At 34.7% G+C, this 10,089-nt stretch overlaps 1 long non-coding RNA gene across 2 annotated transcripts in view; it reads left to right on the forward strand.

The window, feature by feature from the left end:
* The first annotated feature begins 2,974 nt into the window (after positions 1-2,974).
* The window catches only part of LOC112146958, a 23,974-nt gene continuing 16,859 nt past the window's right edge, over positions 2,975-10,089 (forward strand). Inside the window, exons 1-3 of one of the 2 annotated variants that reach the window (XR_004948320.1) lie at positions 2,978-3,774; positions 3,866-4,096; positions 7,603-7,932. This is a non-coding gene — a long non-coding RNA (uncharacterized LOC112146958). Of the gene's footprint in view, positions 3,775-3,865; positions 4,097-7,602; positions 7,933-10,089 lie in introns of those variants that run through there. The other variant, XR_002919349.2, reaches the window with a different exon arrangement.

Below are 10,089 nucleotides of genomic sequence, written 5' to 3' on the forward strand. Positions count from 1 at the left end.
AGTGTGACTGTCTTTTGAAATGTAATCAAATGTTTTTGACTCACACTGCGCTCCGTAAAGCTTAGCATCTTTGACCTAATGTGCTTCTAAAAAAATGTCCCTTCCTTTTGAATAAAAGCTCTCCAGCCAGTCAGCAACCCTGAGCAAGATGAAGTGCTCACACAGACGGATGGACGGATCTCCTTGAACTCTTCCTCCTTAGAACGATTGTAGTGTCCGTTATTTACAATACGTCTTCTGTGTCAAGAATCTCTTTATCTTAGTTTCGTTTTGGACTCCAAATAGACAGAAGACCAAATAGTTTGTCTGTGGTGCAACTTTTCGGTTTACTTTAGAACAGCACCCGGCTGAAATTCATCTTCGGAGAAATTAAAAGAAAAAAGAGAGAAGGGTAGAAAAGGACATTTCTTTCAGAACCTTTCTCCAAGGTTAATGGTACAGAGCCGAACTGCCACTTAGAATGGATCTATTTTCAGTTTGTGTGAGTGTGTGTGCCAGCAGGTCAGGGAGTGTGTACTTGTGTGTACTGTTCACTTGCAGACCCTGAGAGTGTTAGGTTCTGAGTGGTTCTACCCTTTAAACAAGCAAAAGTCTCTAAGGTCAGAAGACTGCTGCACAGTGTGCATGTTTGGATATTACACGGCGTCACTTCAGCCTCTCATTAGCGAGAGACTGGTTCTTTAATTAAGCTCTTCAGTTCTGTGCTTCGTCTGTAAATGTCTTTGTTTTGATTCTCCAGATTTTTAGTGTAAAGCCATAACTGTGGCTCTTTATAAACCTAAAATGCCAAAATAAGATGATGGTGTATCACTAATTTGCAACGTACCATTGAGTCCACTTAAGCAGCACCTTGAATTGAAATAACAATTTACGATTTTTTTTTATAAACAGGGATCCTTTGCTATTTTATGGTTTACCTTTTGCCGTCTTGCTGTTTTGTGGATATATTGATTTTAAAAAATTCTGATTGGCTGTAGATCTTGTCAATCAATCAATTTCTGCAAAGGTTTAAACCATGGGTGCCCAAAGTGGGCTGTGCGGGCCAAATAAGGTTATCTTTTGGCCCGCCAATCCGCAAAGTGTTTAGTTAAAACTAGAGCTGTCAGGTGATTAACATTTTTAATCGCGATTAATCGCATTGTCCAGAGTTAACTCGCGATTAATCCCAAATTTACATGTGGCCTTTTTTTAGGAAAAAAATGTGTGGTTTGTGGAATTTAGCAGTTCTACATTAATTATGAAAACAAGAATGACAAAATTTATATTTTTCATCAGAAATACTTTATTTTGTAAAATTGTATTGAGATAAACTTTCTTAACAATAAAAGGCTGTAAAATAAAATGCATAACAAAAGCCCAACTGCAAGTGAAGGGCATTTTAAATTCAAAACTTCAATCAACGTTCAGTAAAATAAAATAAAAAACATAAAAAATAACATTATAATAACACTTTCATGTTCATTTTTTGTCAGGACCAAATCTTTTCCTCTGCTGAACTACAGTAATCAATGAAATAGAGATTTATCATTTCCTATTAACTTTTGTTTTTTAAAACATTAAAGACTGAGACTGAGGCCACATATTAATTTGTGATTAATCGCGAGTTAACTCAGGACAATGTGATTAATCGCAATTAAAATTTTTAGAAACAATCAAGATAAATCAATTAAACAAAATTTTTCATTTTCTCCTTTTATTTCATATAGACTTTTGACATGACAAAAACAAATTTTCTATTTGGCCCGTGGACTGGGATCCCATTTAGATTTTGGCCCTTTGAGCAGAAAAGTTTGGGCACCCCTGGTTTAAGCTAAGATACTGGATCAGATGAGTAACATCTACGTCACTGCTACAAGCTTTTTCCAATGTTTTTTTCATTCTCGTGATTCACAACCATTTGAAGAAACACAATTTTAACCTTAACTTTCTTTATATACAATGAGAAAAAAGCCACAAGATCATTTTAGATTTACCATTTTCAGTGGAGTAACTCTGAGAAAAGTGTATAAGAAATGTAGTGAGGAGTTTTACAGCCTTAAACATCTACAGTCATACTGGATTATTTTTAGAACATAACCCTCAGCTGTAAGATAATTGGAAATAAAGTTATTGATACAAAAATACATCAAATTACTCCAAAATTACCTTAATTTAGTATCTAGAGCTCAGGTTACATTGGTTTGCACAACAAAAGTAATTTGGTTTTTCCCATATTAGCTCTCGGTTTCCTCTTCCTGCATGAATGCATGTGGAGTTGGAGGAAACCGTTTGACTTCGGCTCTGCGTCCATCTCCCTGACATGCACACAGGTCTCCTGCTGTCCCAGAAGAAAACTCCCCTCTGTCTCTGTTTCTTTGCCGTTCTCTTCAGGCTGGTTGACTGATGGCGATTAATTCTGTCCCGCAGCGGTCCTCGACTGCAAACACCCGATTGTTTTTCAAGTTCTTCTTTCTTACTTCACTTTTAAAACTAAAGTTTCAGCCCCAGCACATACTCAGAAACTCACCAAAATATGCACAGATCTAGTTCTTGGGGAAAATTTTTTTTTAAGATAGTGAACAACCACATGCATAAAAAAGAAAAAAAAAGATGACATCACAGCAGAATAGGGACATAAATCAGGTTTTGGGATAAAAAAACATAAACCAAAACACACATGTGGGCGATATCCAATGGAAGTTTTAAAAAGTTATTTTACAATTTTCATTTAGAAATTATTTTTATAAGTATTCATTGTGAGTGGAATCTATTTCAACCGTACATGTTTATGTCTTAAATGTTAAGCGCTTCGAGTTTCACAAAGTGTGAGAAGCACTTTTTATAAATAAAGTTTGATTGATTGAAAAATCAACATGGAATCCTTGGCGGCCATCTTTTTTTTTTTTTTTTTGACAAACTCAAAAATTTGGTAATTTTTAGACAATATGAGAAAAAAAAATTTGACTCAGTAATTTTCCCAAAATTTCACACACACATCTCAAGGCTAAGTCTATAACTAAAACTTAAGTTTTGTTGACCTTTGCCCTCAGGAAGAGGCCACCATCTTGAATTTTGAGCCCAAAAAAAATCCCCTTTGGTACCTCCTTGGGATTTTGATGTATCGCCTCCTAACTCCTCAAACCTCATTGGGAAGCTGCGCAAGAAAAAATCTTGGATTTTTATATCAGAATATTGCGGAAATTAATAGAGGCAAAAAAAAGGGGTAACGGGGGTACCTACAACATACAAACTGTGCTTTTTATTTTTTTATTTCTTGTTGGACAGCAGCTCTTATTTTGCTCTTTGAAAGCGAGGGTCAAAAGTGACATAAAAAGGCAAAAAGAAGGTCTCTGAGCTGCTGCATCCTTCTCTAACAAGTGGAAAAGTGTGAATATTTCAGCTTTGAAAACATTAAAGCATATTCAAATGTAAACATTACCCTGTGTGCTCATGCAGAATGAGATTATTATTAGATCTGCAACGTGTCACAGAGGAGAGACTCTGTGAACGCCTGTGCATATTTGATCTGTTAGGATAACTATTTTTTCTGCCTAATTTGCCATTATGGATTCTAATGAGTTAAGTGGCTCATATATTCCTTGCTTTCAGCTCCCTGCTGTGATAACACTAACTACACCATGTAAGCTTTAATTAACCAGAAGGATCTACAGGAGCGTAAAGGAAAAGGCATCGTGATATTTTAATCTTTCAGAGAGAAAAAAGGGAAACTAAACGAGTCTAATAAAGAAGCTTTGGTGAAACATCTGAGAAAAAGGCCACAAGAGAGGATCACTGGTGAGAAGTCAACAGATATCCTGAAAAGCTCACTATTTAAGACGGCTCTGGCACCATAAAATACTATTTTTCTTGCAACCTCAATCCTCAGGGTGAAGAAAAGCTGCTTGTTTTCTGTTGCTACGCTCAAACCCACTTGTTTCTGATGACAGCTGGGCCTCTGCAGAGGCTAATGATAACCTGAATCAGGTGTGCGTTTCAGGAAAAATGTAAGTATGGTTCTCCCTCAGGATGGTGGCAGGGAAACTGATCTCTGAGCAAAGTTTTAACTTCTAAAGAAAGAAAACACCATCTAAAGAGGATCCTTCGTGCTTCCACACAGGTGAGATTTACAAGCTAATTCTATAATGCAATAAAAAGGCTTCAGAACAACGATAAGACACTTTGTGGTGTACCAGACTATTATGTTTTTAAGGTTGTGTATTAGAGTATTATTGAATATTAGGGCCAGTTTGCAAAATGTATATATATATATTTTAAATTATGACTTTAAATCTCGTAAATTTACAAGAATAAAGTCGTATATTTATGACTTAAAAAGTCATAAGTTAAATTCATGACTTTTTTTTCTTATAAATTTACGTTTTAAAGTTGTACATTTACTCGATCAAAAGTGGTAAATCTTTTAAGATATAAAGTCGTAAATTTAAGAGATTTAAAGTTGTGAATTTATAAGATTTAAAGTTGTAAATTTGCTAAATTTAAAGTTGTAAATTTACGAGATTTAAAGTCGTAAATTTAAGAGATTTAAAGTTGTAAATTTACGAGATTTAACGTTGCAAATTTACGAAAAAAAAAAAACACTCCTAACTATACTAGATTAAAAGTCGTGGATTTACAAGATTTGAAGTCGTAAATTTACAAAAAAACCCTCAAAAATATACAATATTAAGCGTCGTAGATCTACAAGATTTAAAGTTGTGAATTTTTTAGGTTAAAAGTCGTAAATTTATTCAATTTAAAGTTGTAAATTTATGAGATTTAAATTTGTAAATTTACGAAATTTAAAGTGGTAAATTTACAAAACAACCTCAAAAATATGCAAGATTAAAAGTCGTAGATTTACAAGATTTAAAGTCATGAATTTATAAGATTTAAAGTCGTGAATTTTTTAGGTTAAAAGTTGTAAATGTATTAAATTTAAATTTGTAAATTTACGAGATTTAAAGTCGTAAATTTACCAAAAAAAAATATAGAAAATATACAGGATGAAAAGTCGTAGATTTACAAGATTTAAAGTCGTAAATTTACAAGAATTAAAGTCACAAATTTATAAGATTTAAAGTCGTGAATTATTTTGGTTAAAAGTCGTAAATTTTTTAAATTTAAATTTGTAAATTTACGAGATTTCAAGTTGTGAATTTACGAGATTTAAAGTCATGAATTTACAAGAAAAAAACTTGTAATATTACTTTTTTTGGGTGGCCCTACTCCATTGCACATTAAAGAAAAATGAACCAATTCTTTTAACGTATAGTGTTTTTTTGTATTATTTTAAATGTTTTAATTATTGTAAGATTTTCTGATGCAGAAATAACAGAATACCTGTCAATAGTTTAGCTTTTTCCTGTGCTGGCTTTAAAGTAATGACATTATACTCATGTTTTTGCCTTTAAGGAGATTCTAAATTAAGGTAAATTTGGAGCCAAATTGGTTTAATGCATATTTGCATCAATAGGTTTTCAAGACGTTAAATGTGAGGAATCTTTATAATTGTTAAATCAAAACATAAGCAATTATTCACCTTCACAAAATGTGCTTGTTTTATAAAACTATATATGCAGGACCATCTTTTTTTAGGTGAATCCTGACACAGAAGAGGTCATAAAACAATTTTTGACAGAAATAAATTGTGATCATAATGTTTCTGATCTCTTAATCACTTTAAAATAACAATAATGTGAGAAACGATGACAATACTGATCTTATTCACCATTCTTGTGTGTTTTCATCTCTGACATCCTTCGTCTCTCGGTTATACAGCCAGGTCCTGCAGGGATGAGGATCATTGTAGATACTAGTGTGAATATCAGCCGTTACTCACTAGTACTGACATTAAATGGAGGTTTATTTGTCCCGATGTGACATTATGTTGAACGTTATAGTAGATCTCTCAGGATGGAATATAAATCAAACACAATTTGAGATGATTTATTCATGAAGTCTAAAGAGGGAGATTTATTGGGTTTGTGAAACTGAATTTTTAATAAATATCAACAGTCCTTCTAAGCATTAAATTATCTTGATAAATACTTTTGCAGAGAAGGAAAGAAAATGACAACTTCAAGGAAAAATAAGACAATCTGTTCTCCCAACTAGAACGTGTTGTCTTGAGATCCACATGCGTGTAGATTCCAAAAAAAAAAAAAAATCTGATGTTACTGGTTCTCCCAGCGGCAGACCTTTGGGCCATGCAGACAGGCAGGGGGAACCTTGATAGCCTCAAGAAAGGGGTGAGGGTGCTGTTCGACTGCTGCGTCTGTCTATCAGGAGATTTGTGTGAGCGCTGAGGGCGCGGATTGAAGACAGTGTCAGGGCGATACCCTTGACGCTGATGTGATTGAGGAGACAGCTGCGACCCGGTCCTTTCTTTACCCAGCACCCATCCTTTCCCCTCCGACCACTCCTCCTCACACGACAGTCCCCCAAGAGTGAGGGATCGCTTCAAACAGGTTATTAGACCTAAAGAACATCCCTGTAATTTATGCACGATTGCCGAGCAATCTGAGGCAATTCATCATTTTCTTTTCTATCTTTCTTTTTTTAATCTGTTGGTGTCTTGTTCCTTTGGACTTTAATCTTTAGGGCTATTAAGGATGCCGGTGTAATAGCGGCTCAGGTGACAGTGTGACATTGGTACGATCAGGGAGCAGTTAAAGGAGAAGGGTTTGGCTTTTATACTAAAAGTACTTTCATTTAATAGCTTTGTTAAACAATTCGATAAACAACATAATCTATTAGATCCCATAAGCTATGATATCATTTGAATGCTGTGTCTGTAGCTTGAGGAAATGTGGTGCAATAACCTCCCATGCTTGCAGTAGAAGTCTGGGAGAAATTAGAATCTGGGTTACTTGCTGAACGTAATGAGTACAGATAGCGGTAAGAGTACAGAGTCATTGAGCCTCATTCTCTCCAAAATCGTCCTCTAAAATCCAGTGACTTTTTGACAATAAGGATAAACAAGGAATACATAGTTTCAAACATTCATTTTTGGGGGGTGTTTACAAGCAAATATAAAAAATATACTTCTATATTTTTTTGGAGTCAATTCAAAAAGTAAAAATACTATTTTCTACTAAATCAATGCTCATTTTTCTCTAATTTTGATGGTTAAAGGTACTAAAAAACCCAAATTTGGTCTCTTAAATTGAAAAAAAGTAGAAAAAACGTCATTCTTTAATCAGCTAAAAACACTTCCAAAACTTTCCGGAGTCTCTCGGTATTGTGTCTCAGTCTGGGTCAGCAGCTACTCAGTCATGAGTGAGACTTCTGTTTTGACAGATGTCCAGAAGACGGCCATCGACACCCTTCACAAGAGGGGAAAGACACAAAAATCACTGCAAAAACGAGCTGGTTGTTCACAGAGTGCCATAGTAACACAATAATAAATGGAAAGACAATGTTTGAGGAAAAAGTGGGCTGGCAACTACTACACCCTTAAAGGAACTGGAGCAAAATCAATTTAAGAATTTGAAGTAGCATCTCAAGAAGTGACATGGATAGATGGTAGTGCCTGGTTCAAATCCGGTTGGATCTTTTCTTTTGTGTGTGGCGTTCTCCTACAGTGCCTCATAGATTAACGGATCCTTTTAAATCTGTTCCTAGGTGTAAAGTGTGCGGTTGTCCATCTCTTTTTGGCTCTGTATTGGACTGGAAGCCATCCAGGGATGACAGTGGGGGATAGGCTCCAGCATCCGTGACTCTGGAAGGCATTAAATGAATTCATAGATGGATAGACCAAGGAGTGAAGTAAGGCACAATTACCTCACATAGATGAAAACTAGATAACTCACTTCCTGGTTCTTTTATTTTGGGAGTTGTGGGGCCCTTTTGGGTTTCTGTGGAGACAAATTAAATTAAAATATATTAGGTTGGGACTAGAGATGTCCCGATCAGGTTTTTTTGGTCCAGATCCGATTCCGAGATATTGGATTTTGTGGATTTGCCGATACAGATTCCCGATCCGATACTTTTTTAACACATTTAAAACATGAACAAATTAAATAAACAGATTTGTGTATTCCCTTATTTTTACTTCATTAACCTTTTTTATCATTAAAAACTAAAATAGAACAATTCTGTGAAGTAGCTTTAATAAACAAGTAAAAATACAGCAAATATAAACTAGGAAAAAAACTATTTTCTTGTTATATAAGTGATAATTAGTCATGTGAGAAAGTTTAGTGACTTTAGCTTTAATATCTTTAGAGCTATTGAACATTTTTATACAAATGTGATTCTTAAAAATAAATTATAACTTTGTTTTAGCATGAATTTTATGAGTGTTCATGACTAGCTCATATCATTATTAGTTTTAATTTATTTGTTTTTTAAGATTATGTGCTTCTTTTTTAAAGTTCTTAAGACATCACATGTTCAGTTTTATTACCATAGTAGTTAATTTTCTTAACTTTCATTTCTCTGTAAAAAAAAAAAAACAAAAAAAAACAGGCATATTAAAGAACAGCTCGGGTCTTAAGGAGCTAAATCACAGCGCTAGCATGTAGCAGTTAGCAGCTGCTGTGTAGCCGTCTGTCTGCAGAACGAAGAGCTCAGTGTTAAAATGAAGCAAAAACTCTTGTCTTTTTCTGTTGAAATGCCTTTAGAGGTTGTTGTTTGTGTTAGAACAAACAAACAGAGAATCTTTCTGTCAGTTTAAAGCGTTTTTAAAAGAGTTATTGATCCCGGAAGTCCGAATCTGCGAAAATCTAGCTAGCTTGGCTGAATTGTTTATGTTAGCCTCCTGTTTAAACTGCTGCTTTTTTCTGCTGTGTCGACATTTTGTGATCCGTTCATGACATGCAGACTTCTAGTGGAGTTTTTATCTCTAATAATAAGACTTAAATATAAAGCGCTGATCATAATAAGTGTAAATGAAATATCCAGCACAGGACAAGGAGTCCGCCATTTGGTGGTTCTGCTCACCGTTCTTTATTTGTTTTTCTCTCAACTTTATTTGACAAAAGGCTCTAGCTGAACTTGCCTTTCCTGTTTCTACAGAAGCCCAGAAGGGCCACACAACTCACAAAAATAAAAGAACCAGGAAGTTTGTGAGAAAAGTTATTTTTTTTCCCATAGATGCAACGTTTACATTTTATTTGTACCTCCAATTTTAGAGAAAAACTGGAAAAGGCATAACACTGAAGTAGTTTAAAGTCCAGTACGAAGTTTCTAGTCATCTGCTGTTGGTCCACTCTTTTCTGAAGTCAACAATCAATACACGAGATTCTAGATTGTTCACGTTGACGATCTGAATGGAGAAGCGGATTTTATTGTCAACACCTCCAGCGGTACCAGAAGCTGCTTCAATGACCACGGGGTTACCGTATTGGATTGGCCAGCAAACTCGCCTGATCTGAGCCCACCTGAAAATCTATGCGCTGCTGTCAGGAGGAAGATGAGAGACGCCAGAGCCAACAATGCAGATGACCTGATGGCAGCTAATAAAGCAAATTGGGCTTCCGTGACACATTCTCAGGCTGACAAAGCATTGATGCATAAATCGTGTAAAAAGAGACTTTAATATTACAGATACGAATGGTTATTACAAATAAACACATTTATGAAATAATATTATAGTTTTGGAGATTTACCAGCAGGAAAAAAAAACTATGAATAATCACAGCCATAAAATTGTGAATTTCTTCTGATACATTTGCAAAAAAATAGCTAGTTTCATTGTTTTTAGCCACAACTTTTACCTAAAATTCTGCAGTTATAATTTAAAATAATCTAGATCACATGTCTAAGTCAAGGCCCGGGGGCCGGATCCGGCCCTCCAGGTAGTAATATCCGGCCCTCAAAATCATTTTAATTTATTATTATTAATGTCCTGATGTGATCTCATGTTTAACTTGTATAATTTTGAAAACATATATTTTTATGGAGATTAAAATGTTGACAATTATTTTAGGTTTAATTTGATTTAATCTGGAATAATATTCCTAACTTTTTTATTATTATAGTAATAATAATTTATTTATTTTTCAGAGACAGTGCACATTTAAAATCATTGTATGCAAAGAGCTGGAATTAGCCTAGCAGCTATTTTCCATCTGTTCTCCCTGGACAAATGTTAAAATTGTCACCCTA

This window comes from Oryzias melastigma, linkage group LG8 (genome assembly GCF_002922805.2).
Source record: "Oryzias melastigma strain HK-1 linkage group LG8, ASM292280v2, whole genome shotgun sequence".
Taxonomy (NCBI): domain Eukaryota; kingdom Metazoa; phylum Chordata; class Actinopteri; order Beloniformes; family Adrianichthyidae; genus Oryzias; species Oryzias melastigma.